The sequence below is a fragment of the Orycteropus afer genome, unplaced genomic scaffold, assembly GCF_000298275.1.
Source record: "Orycteropus afer afer isolate SDZICR_OR568_19922 unplaced genomic scaffold, OryAfe1.0 scaffold00684, whole genome shotgun sequence".
Lineage (NCBI taxonomy): Eukaryota > Metazoa > Chordata > Mammalia > Tubulidentata > Orycteropodidae > Orycteropus > Orycteropus afer.
Genome location: NW_006922271.1, coordinates 180,924 through 196,604, shown reverse-complemented (window position 1 = coordinate 196,604; position 15,681 = coordinate 180,924). Strand labels below are relative to the sequence as shown.

Below are 15,681 nucleotides of genomic sequence, written 5' to 3'. Positions count from 1 at the left end.
GGCACACAACAATAACAACATACTGCCTGCCAACCTTGAGCTCCTCAGCCCCTGCAGCTGCGTGAGTCGAGATAAAGCCTTCAGCTTGATGTTTGATCCAAGAACTTTGGACTTGCCAGCTTCTATAAATGTGTGAGCTATTTTCCTAAGATAATTTTTTCTCTCTCTAAGCTTTACTGGTTTTGCTTCTGCAGAGAACCCAGCTTAACACAGTGACCATAATCTCTTAGTGTGTTAAACATTTTCTTCTAGATTGAATTATCTTTACATTTAATAATAATAATAATAATAATAATAATAAACCTCACTGCCATTGAATCGATTCCAATTCACAGCAAGGAGCAACTCCCCATTGGGTTTCCAAGGCTATAAATCTTTATGGAAGGAGACTGCCTCTTCTTTTGTCCACAGAGTGGAAGCAGCACACAATAAAAAATATATATAGATAATTTTTTAAGCAAGTTATTATACATGAAAAAATAGAATTGCATTGGAAATTTGTATTAAAATGAAATGGTTGGGAACATTTTTTTTTCCCAATCATTCCATGTATCCTCAGATGAAAACTTCTTAGGATGGAATGAGAAGACTTGGGTGAAAATTAACAGGAAAAATACCAGTAATTTATGGTTTTCAATAAATTTGAGACTTACATAAGGTATTTTCATGATTATTTAATGTACATTATTTAGAGTAGAGTTTTGCATTAGCGCTTAATTTCTAAAGTACTTGGTTTGTGGAAGGCTGTGGTCTATAGTGGGAATCCTAACTCCATTTTGAGTCTTGACATAAATTCAGACGCCTTTTTGAGTTGTTGACCATTAAACCAGCAATGTGGCTATGCTTAGATATGTCTGGGGCAGCCCGGGGAGGGGCGTTTGTCCTCAGGAAGAGTGTAGTTGAAAGCAGATTAACTAGTATATAGAAAGATCTTCACACGTAGAACTAGGAAAGTTGCCTGGGTATATGTCAAAAATAGCCAATCAAATGCATGCTATCTGATTTAAGTTAAAGATTAGGATTCTGATATTGTCTTGTAACCATCTTGTGGCTATGAGTCAGAGTTCAATGATCATTAGTCATACCCCAATCACCAAGTAGCTGGGTAATCAAAAGCCCAAAACCTTTATCCTTTAACTCAGGATCCTGTAAACATTTTTGACCTGCAATTATGTACGTATCCTGTGTTAGAGCTTAAATTCTGAAGCATGTGGATTGTGGGAAGCTGCAGTGCACAGCAGAACCCTAACTCCATTTTCAGTCTTGATGTAAGTTCAGAAGCCATTTGGGTTCTTTCTGACCCTTAAACCTCTAAAGAGCTCCAGGGGCACAGCGCCTGAGGTATTTGAAGTATTTGAGGTATTTGTCAGAAGTTTGGTGGTTCTAAACCAACCATCTACTTTTTTTTTTTTTTTCAAATTGGTGGCTATTCATGGACAAGCTAGGACTAACCTGGGGAGGAGAAGTTTGCCCTCAGGAGTGTGGTTGAAAGTAGATTATGCTCATACAAAGACTTGTGGTTAAGACTCAGTCTGCATGGTCAGGAGTGATGTCCAGACAACCACGGTAGCCAGGTAACCCTTTTTAATCTTCAGTTATGTACATATCCCAATCATAGTCCTTTCCTCACTTCTGTAGTCCCTCCTGCAACAGTGATGAATCACTCTGCCACCAATCATGATTTTGTCATGTTTGTTTTCAATCATCTATAATAATTAGCCACATGGCCATGACTCAGCTGACTGCATTCAGCTTTCTGTGCTGTGAATGTATTGATGGTTTCCCTCATCCTGGATGATTGTCTTTTTGTCTTTGTCCTGTCTAAGGCTTGATAAAAGTGTCTCTATTGAACTTGTTCGGGTCTGAGGTCTCTTTTCCCCTAACACAGTCCTTCCCTCACCCATGCTTCTGTGGTCCCATCTTCAGCAGGGATGGATTGACCTGCCACCAGTCGTGATCATGTGATGATTTCCTTTGCTCTCTATCATATACAATGAACACCCTAAGTGTGACTATGATTCAGGGGATTCAGCGGGCCTCTGTGCTATGTACATGATGATTGTTTCCCTCAAAGAGGATAATTATCTTTGTTTTGGGGAGTTCTGGTGGCATAGTGCCTAAGGCATTTGAGTGCCTAAGGCATTTGACTGCTAACCAGAAGGTTGGCGGTTCAAATCCAACAGCCATTCCTTGGTAAGATTTAATAAAGGAGTCTCTATATAATCTGGTAGCATAGTGGCTAAGACACTTGCCTGCTAAACAGACGGCTGGCGGTTCAAACCCACCAGCCACTCCTCGGGAGGAAGGTTGGGCAATCCTACTTCCGTAGTGATACTGCCTCGGAAACCCAAGGAGGGGTCGCTATGAGTCGGGGCTGACTCAACGGCACATAACAACAACATATAATCTGGAGTCTTTTTTCCCTCTGGCACAATCCTCAATACATTTCCGTTAAGCTTATTTAAGTCTAATAAACATTAGGGATCAATAAAATTTACAATGAGCGGGGAACTCACAACCATGTTAAAAACATAGTTTTGGAAAATATGGAAGTCTATATTCTTTGTCAAAAAGCCAATGAAAGTAATTTTCGTACGGCTCTGAATAAACGTTAAAGAATGGAAACAGTAGCTTTCAAAGTCATATAAATGTATGTTCTTTTTCGTTGGAAATGTAGTGTTACCGATCACTTTGTCTTCCATGAAATGGGGTAAAATATACAGCCAGATACAGCCCAGCGTCTTCTTTACAGGAGGATTCGGAGACACCGATATCCATCAATTGTTCCTTTTTGTCATCAGAGAATAAATATCTTCATCCTCGAGGGAATGTACCACAGTAAGATGTCTGAAAAGTGGTCGAACGACTTGTTTTGCAAGAGAAGATGGCCGTAGTAACCATTCACAGCCACACGGAGCTGGTGGGCGGCCAGGGAGGTACATTTTAGCCTAATCGATCGCCAGGTCACTGGGGCAGCAACCCTTCTGCTGGGCAGCACTGCTGCCGGGAGCTCAAAGCCACTGCCATCGAGTGGATTCCGACTCACAGCGACTCCCATCTGGTTTCCTAGGCGCTCCCTCCGCGAAGTGCCTGGTGGGTCTGAAGCACAAACCTTCAGGTTAGCGGTCAGATGTCTTAGGCACTTGCACTAGAGCTGCTTTTTTTCCTATGCACTTTTCCTACCTTCTCTTCCCACCCACTGCCTTCCCCTCTCATCTTGGCTTCTCTACCAAATCGAAGGGCTCCAGCAATTCCCCCGGCCACTGAGCTTTCCTAATACGTCTATGAGGGTCCCGGTCCTGAAGCCCCTTATACAGAAGCTGCTCTGGACTGAAAGAAGGAACTGCGGAGAGAGCCGACGAGAAAGGAGCGCGCCGAGCAAAGCCCTCACCAAAGCTTCGCGAAGAAAAGTCCGGGAGGGGCGGGGTAAATACGGCTGTGCCCGGGGAGGAAGTGTAATATTCAGCTCATTTCCCACGCTCTCCCGTTCGCGTGAAGCTTGCTCGAGCAAACTCAAAGGCTTTGCAAGAGCAAACTCTATTATTATTATTATCATTATCAATTTTTATTGTGATTTGGGTGAAAGTTTACAGAGCAAATTCATTTTTCACACAGCAGTTCATACACATTTTGTGTCATGACATTGACCGCAATTCTCCACAATGTAACAGTTCTCTTCACATTTCCTCCCCATAGTTACTTCTTCCCTGTGTCCTTCCCTCCCATGCACTCCTGCCCCGCCTCCTGCAGCTGTCTCTCTGTGGAAACACTGCCCTTCTGTTCTGCCACGTTTAATCACTCCAAGAAGTGTATCTACCTGATGTAAATGCTCACCCCACATGCCTGTCTATTGTTTGGCTGGAAGCCACAGGAGTGAGTTCAATTCCAGACCTGAAGGAAAGCTAGAGGCCAGAGTCTCAAGGTTTTCACCAGGCTCTATCACACCAGCAAGCCTTTTTTTTTTTTTTTTTTTAATGATTTTGAGTTTGTTTTTTTTTTTATCTCCTCCATGGGCTCCTGTCCTCTGAGCTGTCTCCCTGTGCATAAGCAGCCCTTCTTTCTCCCGTGTTTGTTCTCGAAGGAGTGTATCCACTTGAGGTAAATGTTCAACTCATATGCTCGTCTTTTGTTTGGCTGGAAAACATAGGTGTGGGTTCGATTCCAGACCCGAAGGGCAGCTAGGGGCCGTAGTCTCAGTGGTTCCATACCGCTCTATCAGACCAGCAAACCTGGTCCCACCCTTTTTTTTTTTTCCTCCAATGATTTTGAGTTTTGTTCCACATGTTCTCCCATTCAGCAGCATCGCTATGGCCAACTGACTCATTTATTACCAGTTTTATCCTTCCAGGGATCTGGTCTATTGGCTTAGACCTCTAAAGTTGGCCTTTGATCCCATTGTGGTCTTGTCTACGAAGAGTTTTCTCTTGTTGCTTCTTCTAGACCTAGTGTATGGGTCAATTATTTTCTAAATTCCCATCTTGACATTTCTTCAGCTACGAGTATCACCAAATTTCCTCTTGCTCTTCATACCAACCACCTTCTCCTGTCTCAGTTGTCCGCAGATCTTCTCTCGAGACTGATTACCCATTCCAGCAGGGCTCATGCATTTCCTCTAAACTTGTTCAAACCTCAGAAATGTTTCTCTTTTTTGTTTCTAAGAAATAAATTGTGCACAGCAAAAATGAAATTGTCCCTTGGATAGTAACTGCAGACACTGTGCTTGGCACATGTGACACAGAAATAACAGGGATAACTTTGGTGAGTAGCAACTGGAATCTTAAAAGCTTGCAAGTGGTCATCTAGATGCAATGATGGGTCTCTCCTTGTCCACAGTAAAGAAAATTAAGAAAACCAAAGACTCATGGAAACAATTAGTCCAAGGGACTAGTAGACCATGTGATCCACAGCCTAAATGACAATGAGATCAGAAGAACTAGATGGTGCCCAGCTACCATGGTCAACCAATAGGAGGAGGATTGGTGCAGGAGGAGATCCTGGATAGAGTGAGAGAACAATATGGAACACAACTCAAAATCACAAAAAGAAAAGAAAAAAAGATCAGGTTTGCTATTCTGATAGAGCCTGGTAAGACCCCTGAGCCCATGGCCCCTAATTATCCTTCAGATATGGAACTGAACCCATTTCCGTGGCTTCCAGCCAAACAATAGACAGGCATATGGGGTGAACATTTACATTTGGTAGATATACTCCTTGGAGTGATCAATCATGGGAGAACATAAGGTCAGTATTTGCACAGGGAGACAGTTGGGCATGGGTGGGAGTGCATGGGAGGGAAGGACACAGGGAAGAGGTTACTACAGGGAGGAAGTAGAAAGGGAGCTGTTACATTGTGGTGAGTTGCAGTCAATGTCCTGAGACAAAATGTGTATGAACTGCTGTATGGGAAATGAATTTTCTCCATAAACTTTCACCCAAATCACAATAAAAATTAAAGAAAAGAAAGAAAGAACAGGGAAAAAAATTAGCCCAGTGATTTGTATGAGCAATATAGACTGCAGAGAGGAAATGAGCGGTGACAGCATCCATCTCAATGTGCAGACAAACAGATGTCTAGACCAATCCAGAAGACAGCAGCACAATGAAACAAGGATCTAAATAAGGAAAATATGAAACCTGGGCACCTGATTCACCAACTATACAGCTTCCTCATTCGGTGCCCTGTCATTGCTGTAAGCCAAATGGAAAGCTTTGGCAGTCCAGCCAGCGTGCTGTACACCTAGTTGCTGCTCCACTGTACAGTCTTGTGCAGTGTTTTATTAACAGCTTGCTCTCTATAAACCACCTCTGTCTCTGCAAGCAATTCTTTCTCACCAGAACACAAGAGAGAGTATTTGGGGCCTCGTGGGGGTCCCAGTTCTGTAATACTCCTAGGGGAAGAATTCCTTTCCAAATAAGTCAGAAACCTTAGGCACTAAGGGTGCATTTCAAAAAATTCCTTGATCTATGTGGGTTTATCTGACCATAGAAGACTCTGTGATTGCCATCTCTTGGATGCCAAAAAATGATCCCAAGAAAATAACCAGGAGTTATTGGATCGAATTTTTGCAACTGCCTACTCTGTGCCTGGCAGAGCCTAGTGGGGAGAAACTGAGGGCAGGGAGCGGGGTATGCCCTGTTGTCTACCAAGCTGGATGAGGATTGGGAATAGGGAAGGGAGAGTCTGGGACTTTGTATGTTTGGACTCTCTGCCTGGTGCATGTGAGAGATGTCAAACTATCTACTGATACGAAATGTGCAAGCTCAATTTTGATGTCTGCTATCAGTTTATTACCTGGGCAGGATCACTGTGATAACTGTCTGAAATGCCAATGATGATGACTCACCAGAATCTTCCCTGTGGCCTTTGGAATGGCGACTAAAAGCACATTTCCAAACCTCAGCAGTGCTGAGAGCTCTGAAAGCGCCCCACTCTGATACCTAGCAAGGAAGTGGTTCTCAGAAATGCGATTTGAAGTCACTCCAGAAATCTGAGGTGAAAAAGGCAGGAAGACTCCTGAATAGCATCCAAGCCTGGCCCTGGAGTCACCTAGCAAGAAAGATTGGAAGACTGTGAGAATTAACATGAGGAAAATTGGACACCATAGATAAACTTCTAGCATGCAGTTGGATCTCCAGTTGGTGGGGTTCCTGGTGCACCCAAGAAGGAGATCTGGTGGTGCAGTGCCTAAGGCATTTCACTGCTAACTAGAAGGTTGGTGGCTCAAACCCACCAGCCGCTCTACAGAAGAAAGAACCCACCAGCCGCTCTACAGAAGAAAGATGGGGCAATCTACTCCCCTAAAGATTTACTGCCTTGGAAACCCAATGGTGGTCACTATGAGTCAGAGTCGATACACTGGCAGTGAGTTCTGGTTTTATTGGTCTTATCATTAAAACTCTGGGTACCTGTCAAGTATGTCATATACCAAATGATTTATCCTCATGTCTAACTTTTAAAAGCAAGTATCATAAAGCTGAAGGCTGGCGGTTCAAACCCACCAGCCACTCCTTGGAAGGAAGATGGGGCAATCTACTTCTGTAGTGATACTGCCTCAGAAACCCAAGGAGGGGTCGCTATGAGTCGGGTCTGACTCGGCACATAACAACAACATAAAGCTAGATTAGAAATTCTATTAAGAAAAAAAAAAAAAAAGCTCATGGTGGAGGTAAAATTGAGGATAGGATTGCCCAGTGTTAGTGTCAGTGTGATGGCCATGTCCATTAAGCATTTAGATACTCTGCCTCTTTCTCAGAGTATAACCACTGACACTGTATCTCAGTGTGCCTGTCAAGCTCTTCCTTTTTGCCTTCCATGATTAATATTTATCAACATCATTTATCAAGGTCTATGTTTGACTTCTCTATTTTGTCTGTCTTCTAGAAGGTTATTTTTCTCTTTTGTTAACTGTTATATCCCTACTGACTACTACAGTCCTTGACACATACTATGCACTCTAATGAGATATGACAGAGTAGAACTTCCCTGGTAGAGAGCTGTAAATCCAGGCTGCAAATCTTTACAGAAACAAATTGCTGCTTCTTTCTTTCATGGAGAAACAAGTAGGTTCAAACCCCCAACCTTTTCGTTAGCAGCTGAATGTTTTAACCACTGCACCACCAGAGGTCCTTTATACCAGTCTTAGATTTGTTCAATTATTCAATGGATCAACAGTATCATGTGTGGTAGCTTGGTTTGTGTGTCAACTTGACTGGGCCTAGTTGAGTGGCTGGGCAGCTGGTGGTAGTTAATCCCCATGAGGAGACTGGCAATCAACTCCAAGGTGGGATCTACCACAAGCAGCTAGGTAGCTGCCTTTGGGTATGTGGTCTGCTGCCGTATATAAGGAGAAGCCTTTGGGAATGGCCTCTAGCCTATGGTATGCTTGGACCCTGCATGCAGCCGTGTCATTGCTCAGCAGCCTGCTATGCTCTGCCAACCTTGGGACTTACAATGGACCTAAGTTAATGGCCTGCCGTGTGGTTGGGTAACATCAGGACTGTGCCTTTTTACTTGTCAACCTTGGGGCTTCTCAGCCTCAGCAGCCAGTAGTTGTCTGAATGAAGAAATGCCTCTAGCTCCATTGAGCCGGGAGCAGGAGGCAGAGCTGGACCCCAAAGTTGAGGGGCTTTCACCCAGCCCCTAGAGCCTGGCACTTTGAACTTGGACTTAAAGCCTCCAAATTGTAAGAATAAACTTCTGTTTGTTAAGGCCATCCCATTTGTGGTATATTCTTGTCAGAGCGGCACTCGGTAACCAGAACAGTTCCTTCCTAGAATTTGAAGACAGGGTTCAGAAATAGCACTGGTTATAATATGAGCAGAAATAAAATGGTATCCAAAACATCATGCCTCAATGAACACACATTTGTAAGCCAGCCAATCAACGTCAGTACCTAGCTAAACCTTCCCCAAGTGCTAATGATTGGAGATGTGTCAGCTCAGGGGCTCTTTCATGAGAAAGCAGTTGGTCAAGGTTTGCACTGAGGCCCCTATAAAACCTTCATGAGGCCACTCTATGTTTTGTCAGTTTGTGGAAGAATATAATTTTGTTTAGTCCATATTCCAGAGTTATTGATCAAGTGGCTCTTTCCTAGCCTCTGGATGATTATTGATTAACCAGAGTGGCCTCTCTTTCTATGTCCAAATTCTAATCCTATTCTGAAAAAAGCATCTTTGTATATAAAGTTACGCTATAACTATAACTCATATACCTTCCTTGGTAAATGAATGAACAGTTTTTTACTTAGAAAAATAATGACCATTATGAAAATTTTGACATGTCAACATTAATACATTAAAATACATAAGAAGAAATTTTTTTTTTTTAATTTTAAATTAACACTGCTCAGAAAGGAGTAAATACATTCTACTCCATCTCTTCCATTGAATGTAACTAAAACCCAGGACAGAATGCATGGAGCAGCTATCTGAATAGTCTGGAAATTAAATAGTAGAGGTATATTGGGAAAGGAAATCAGAACTCAAAAGATCACAGAATTGGCTGTGAGTTCCCATTTTCTTTCCTCCAGTGTCTCCCAGACTAAACTCAAAGGCAGCATAAAACCCAGAACTACTCTAACCTTCAGGCCATTCTTCCTTTGGAGAGCAACTATATGGCACTCTGAAGGAGGGGAACTCTTCTTTCTGGACCAGAAAACCGTGGTTCTAAGAATGTAGAGAAATCTCCATTTGCTTTTAGTCTCTATCTTCTCACTGCTTGGCCCCAGAGGAAGACTCAGTCAAGGGAAGTGCAAAGCAGAGCAAGGAAAGCAAGGAAACAGATCCACTGGTAGATGGAGAGTGTTTGGGAGATTGCAGGAAGAAAGGAGTTTGGACAGGTAAATCCATAAAGTTGTGCATGAACATTGTGTTTTTTGGTTTTTTTTTTTAATAAAGATAGGAAATAGATTAGTGTTTCTCTGGAGCTGGAGATGGAATGAGAAGTGACCACAAGTGTATATTTGGGTGTAGAAATCCTCTAAAATTGGATTATGGTGACGTTTACACAATTCTGTAAATTAAATTAAATCAAAAACAAACAAACAAACTTACTGAGCTGTTCTGAGCTGTGCATATGTATATTAAACCCTAAATGGCACACCGAAGTATTTTTCTACAACTGTCAAAAAAAAAACAAAAAACAAAACCTCACTGCCATCGAGTCAGTTCCAACTTATAGGGACCCCTCTTTGGGTTTCTGAGGCAGTATCTTTATGGAAGTAGATTGCCCAGTCTTCCTTCTGAGGAGTGGCTGGTGGGTTTGAACCACCAGCCTTCAGGTTAGCAGTCAAATGCCTTTATTTTTATTTTCACTTTTATTTTAACTGTACAATTCAGTGGGGTTTTATTTTTATTTATTTATTTATTTAGGGAACTCTAGGTTTAATTATTTGAAGAATCACCAAGAAATTTTTCCAAAGCAGCTGTACCATTTTAAATTCCTTCCCAGCAATGCAGGAGGGTTTCAATTTCTATACATCCTGTCCAAAATTTGTTATTGTCTGTCTTTTATGATACGGCATTCTTGTGAGTGTGATACCCACCATGTGTGGGGTCCATTGCCCAGAGTGACTTAAGCCAATAAAGACATTGAGGTGCAGAGCAAAAGATGCAGATTTTATTAAGTTCCTGCACCAGCTGAGAGAGGAGAATTTCCTCAGATTCTGTTTGCCTCTAGGTTGTTTTATGTTGTTGTTGTTAGGTGCCATGGAGTCGTTTCTGACTCATAGCGACCCCATGCACAGCAGAACTAAACACTGCGTAGTCCTGTGCCAGTTCCACGATCCCTGCTATACCTGAGCCCATCGCTGCAGCCACTGTGTCAATCCATCTTGTTGAGCGCCTTCCCCTCTTTTGTTGACCTTCCTCTTTACTAAGCATGATACCCTCCAAGGAATGGTCTCTTCTTGCAACATGACCAAAATAAGTGAGATAAAGTCTGGCAATTCTCTCTTCCAAGAAACATTCTGGCTGTACTTCTTCCAGGACAGATTTGTTAGTTCTCTTGGCAGTCCGTGGTACTTTCAGCATTCTTCGCCAGCACCACAACTCAAAAGCATCAAGTCTTCTTCCGTCTTCCTTTTTCATTGTCCAGCTCTCACATGCATATGAGGTGATTGGAAATATCACGGCTTGTGTCAGGTGCACCTTAGTCCTCAAGGAGACATCTTTGCTCTTCAGCACTCGAAAGAGGTCTTTTGCAGCCGATTCGCCCTGCATCAGACATTGTCTGATGTTTTCACTGCTGCTTCCATTGGCATTGTTTGTTGTTGTTGCTGTTAGGTGCTGTCAAGTCGTTTCTGACTCATAGCGACCCCATGCACAGCAGAATGAAACACTGACTGATCCCACGCCAGCCCCACAATCCCTGCTATACTTGAGCCCATCATCGCAGCCACCGTGTCAATCCATCTCGTCGAAGGCCTTCCCCTCCTTCGTCGACCCTCCACCTTACCAAGCACAACATCCTCCTCCAGAGAATGGTCCCCTCTGACAACATGATCAAAGTAGGTGAGACGAAGTCTGGCCATCCTGGCTTCCAAGGAGCATCTCCGGTGCACTTCCTCCAGGACAGATCTGTTAGTTCTTTTGGCAGTCTTTTGGCATTGATTGTAGAACCAAGTAATATGAAGTCTTTGACAATTCAATCTTTTCTCCATTTATCGTGATGCTGCTTATAGGTCCAATTGTGAGCATTTTTGTTTTCTTTATGTTGTTGTTGTTGTTATGTGCTGTCGAGTCAAGCCGACTCATAGCGACCCCTCCTTGGGTATAGCGACCCCTCCTTGGGTTTCCGAGGAAGTATCACTACGGAAGTAGGATTGCCCAACCTTCCTTCCTTGGAAGTAGGATTGCCCAACCTACCTTCCTTCCGAGGAGTGGCTGGTGGGTTTGAATCGCCAGCCGTCTGTTTAGCAGGCAAGTGTCTTAGCCACTATGCTACCAAAGTCTCCTATTGAGGTGTAATCCATACTGTAGACTGTATCAATCTTCATCAGTAAATGTTTCAAGTCATCCTCACTCTCAGCAAGCAAAATTGTGTCGTCAGCATATCGCAGGTTGTTAATGATTCATCCTCCAATCCTGATGCCACGTTCTTCTTCATGTAGTCCAGATTCTTGGATTATTTGCTCAGCGTAGAGATTGAATAAGTGTGGAGAAAAAATACAACCCTGACACACTCCCTTCTTGGTTTTAAACCATGCAGTATCCCATTGTTCTGTTTGAATGACAGCCTCCCGATCTATGTACAGGTTTTGTATGAGTACAATTAAGTGTTCTGGAATTCCCATTCTTCTCAATGTTATCCACAATTTGTTATGATCCACACAATCAAATGCTTTTGCATAGTCAATAAAACACAAGTAAACATTTTTCTGTTATTTTTTGCTTTGAGCCAAGATTCAACTGTCATCAGCAATGATATCCCTCTTTCCATGTCCTCTTCTGAATCCAGCTTGCATTTCTGGACACTTGCTGTCAATACACTCTTGCAACCATTTTTGAATTATCTTCGGTAAGATTTTACTTGTGTGCAATATTAATGATATTGTTCGATAATTGACACATTCTGTCAGATCACCTCTCTTTGGAATGAGTACAAATATGGATCTCCTCCATCAGTTGGCCACGTAGCTGTCTTCCAAATCTCTTGGCATAGCCGAATGAGTGCCTTCAGTGGGACATCTACTTGATGAAACATCTCAGTGGGTATTCCATCAGTTCCTGGAGCCTGGTTCTTCGCCACTTCCTTCAATGCAGCTTCAACTTCTTCCTTCAATACCACTGGTTTTTGATTATATGTCACCTCCTGAAATGGATGAACATTGACCAATTCTTTTTGGTACAGTGACTCTGTGTATTCCTTCCATCTTCTTTTGATGTTTCCTGTATCATTCAAGATTTTGCCCATAGAATCTTTCAATATTGCAACTCAAGGCTTAAATTTTTTCTTTAGTTCTTTCAGCAAGTGTGTTCTTCCCTTTTGGTTTTCTTTTATAGGGTGGAGATTATATAAGAATTATGTTATACATACAATTTCATATGATTACAGGTTAAGCATATGCAGTAAGGGATACAAAGATGGTGGTCCTTAGCATGTCTCAGCATAACGTTAAGTCTCCCCCGGGGGTGTAACTTTTAGTTGGCTAATATCCCCTTTCATCCTGATTCAAGCTTTTCCAGAGTCAGCAAACTTTCCCACTATCTGTTATTTCTCAAAATTTACATTTAACTTCTCTTATCTTAGCAGTAGGAACACTGTAGAACTCCCCTGGTGAAAGCCATGCATTATTTCAAGGAAATGCTGCTTATCAAGTGTAAAAGGGTATGTCATGGTGATTTTTAACTTGCATTCCCCTAATGACAGTGTTGAGTATCTTTTCATGTGCTTTGTGGAAATTCACATATCTTCTTTGGTGATATGTCTATTCAAGTCTTGCACATTTTATATTCACTTTATTTGCTTATTTCTGAGCAGTAAAGAATTCTTTATTTTTAAAAATATACTCTGAATCCAAGTCCATTCCTGAATATATCATTTGTAAATATTTTCTTTCAGGGTGTTGCTTGTTTTTTTATTGTTTAAGTGCTGTCTTTTGCAGTACAGTTGTTTTAAAATTCAGTGAAGTTGAGTTTGCCAATCTTATATTTTGTATTTTTGGTGTGATATCTAAGAAATTTTTGCCTAACCAAGGTCACAAGGATATACCTTTATATTTTACATTTACACCTATGATCCATTTTGAGTTACATTTTTTAAAAAAATATATAATTTACAAAAGTTAGTTACAAATCTAACTTAAAGTTAATTTAAGTTAATTAGGTGGAAAGTAAATTCATCTTCTTATATGTGTATATCCCATTTGCCCCACACTAGAGCTCTGGTAGCATAGTGCCTAAGGCACTTGACTGCTAACCAGAAGGCTGGCGGTTCAAACCCACCAGCCACTCCTCGGAAGGAAGGTTGGGCAATCCTACTTCCGTAGTGATACTGCCTCGGAAACCCAAGGAGGGGTCGCTATGAGTCGGGGGCGACTCGACGGCAAACAACAACAACAACAACAATTTGTTGAAATGATTATCCTTTCTCCCTTTGAATTGCCCAGGCACTTTTGCCAAAAGTCAACTGACCTTACAATTCGTTTATTTCTGGACTCTCAATTCTATTCAGTTGGCCCATATGTCTAGCCTTATGCCTGTACTACTTTTCCTTGATTATTGTAGCTGTGTAGTAAATTTTGAAATCAGGAAGTGGAAATCTTCCAAATTTGTTTTTCTTTTTGTAAGATTATTTGGGCTATCCTGGGCTTTTTACTTTTTCATACGAATTTTAAGTTCAGTGTTTCAATTTCTGCAAAAGAAGCAAGCTGAGATTTTGATAAGAACTGCGTTGAATTTATAGATCAGTTTGGGAAGTATTGTCATATGAACTATTTTCTTATCCGTGAATATAGAGTGCCTCTCCCATTGGGAACGATGAAATGGGGAAAATGCCAAGAATGCCAGTTTTCGCGGAAGCAGTACTGCAGGTATTGATCCTCGAAAAGGTAAATAGAAAAAGTGCAGGGCTGTATCGTGGCCGGTTAGCTCAGTTGGTTAGAGCGTGGTGCTAATAACGCCAAGGTCGCGGGTTCGACCCCCGTACGGGCCAGTTCCTATTTTTAACGGTAAAGTTCGATTCATTACCTACTTACAGTTGATCCTTGCAGTTATTGCTGGGTTTCAAAATCTACGTACAATTTTTTTTTTTTTTAATTTTAAAGTTATGGAACTTTTTTTTTTTTTTTTTACAGGAAATATTCATTCTAATAGTTTACAGTCATTTGATTATCCAGAACTTTTAATCTTTCTCCTGCCATCCACCCACCCATATCAAGAATGCACAGCCTAGAAGCAGGCTTTCCAACTCATTTTCAAGATAAAAAAAAATGATCAAATTCCTCACTTTATAGGAAGCATTTCACTCCTCTTATTTTCGTGAGTTATTTCTAAAAATTGTAACAGAGTACTAGTTCTCAATAGGAGTGGTACTGAGATGTTGTGGAAATGTGTGGGAATTTTTGTTTGTCATCACAATCGGCTGATTCTTCCAGGCATTAGAGGCTGACACATGAGGTACTAGACATGCTGTAATATACTTAACAGACCACTGTTGAACAGACCACTAATTTCAACTTGACTTCCAAATGTCCTTCTGGACTTTCATGTAAGTAAAAATGTCTTGTTTACCTGAGATTAAAACTGAACTATCTATATAGATAAAAATGTCTTGCTTACCTGAGATTAAAACTGAACTATCTATAAATATAGATTGCCTAAAATGCCAATTAAAATCCCAATAGTCTTTGTAGAAATTAATAAACATTAAAACATTTATATGAAAATGCAAAGGACATAGAATGCCAAAATTTTGACAAAAGGATAGATTTTGAGGAGGTTTACTACTTGATTTCAAATTTACTGTAAATCGATAGTAATGAAGACAGTATGGAGTCATGTAAGATAAACAAATAACATTAATAGAACAAGATAGAGTCTAGAAGTAGACTTATGCTTATATGGTCAATTAATGTTTGACAATGAACTTAAAACAATTGTATAGGAAAAACAGTATTTTCAATATAGTTACTCCTCTACTACCAACCATCTCGTTATCTGACATTTCACATTTACAAGAAGAGTTTAAGCTTAAAAACTGAGAAGGTATTAACTAGGCGGAGAGGAGATTTAGAAGAGTGCTCAAGGCAATAGAAATCATATGTGTCCAAATTCATGGTAAATAAGAGGGACTGATTGTCAGTACGATAGTGTGGTTTGCGAGAACAGAGTAGTGAGATATGACGTGAGGCCGAAAATATAGTCACGAGTCAGTCATGGAGAGAGTTTCAGGTCATAATATTAAGGGTTACATGATTAAATAAAGAGAGAGAAAATTGTGATAAAAACTAGAAATGATAGTACTGTTATAAAATACCAGTTTGTCTTCTGTCCTTTTATTCTATCAAAGTACACAAGACTTTGACATCTGATCTGACCTAATCTGTAAGTTGTTGTTGTTGTTGTTAAGTGCCGTCGAGTCGTTTCCGACTCATAGTGACCCCATGCACAGCAGAACGAAACACTGCCCGATCCCGCGCCAGCCCCACAATCCCTGCTATACCTGAGCCCATCATTGCAGCC

At 41.3% G+C, this 15,681-nt stretch overlaps 1 protein-coding gene and 1 non-coding gene across 2 annotated transcripts in view; one reads left to right on the top strand and one right to left on the bottom strand.

Moving 5' to 3' along the window:
- LOC103210983 overlaps nucleotides 1-15,681 on the bottom strand; it is a 652,718-nt gene that overhangs the window by 537,709 nt on the left and 99,328 nt on the right. The gene's annotated exons all lie outside the window — the stretch shown is intronic.
- Nucleotides 14,079-14,152, top strand: TRNAI-AAU. Its single transcript has one exon. It is a non-coding gene; the product is annotated as a tRNA-Ile (tRNA).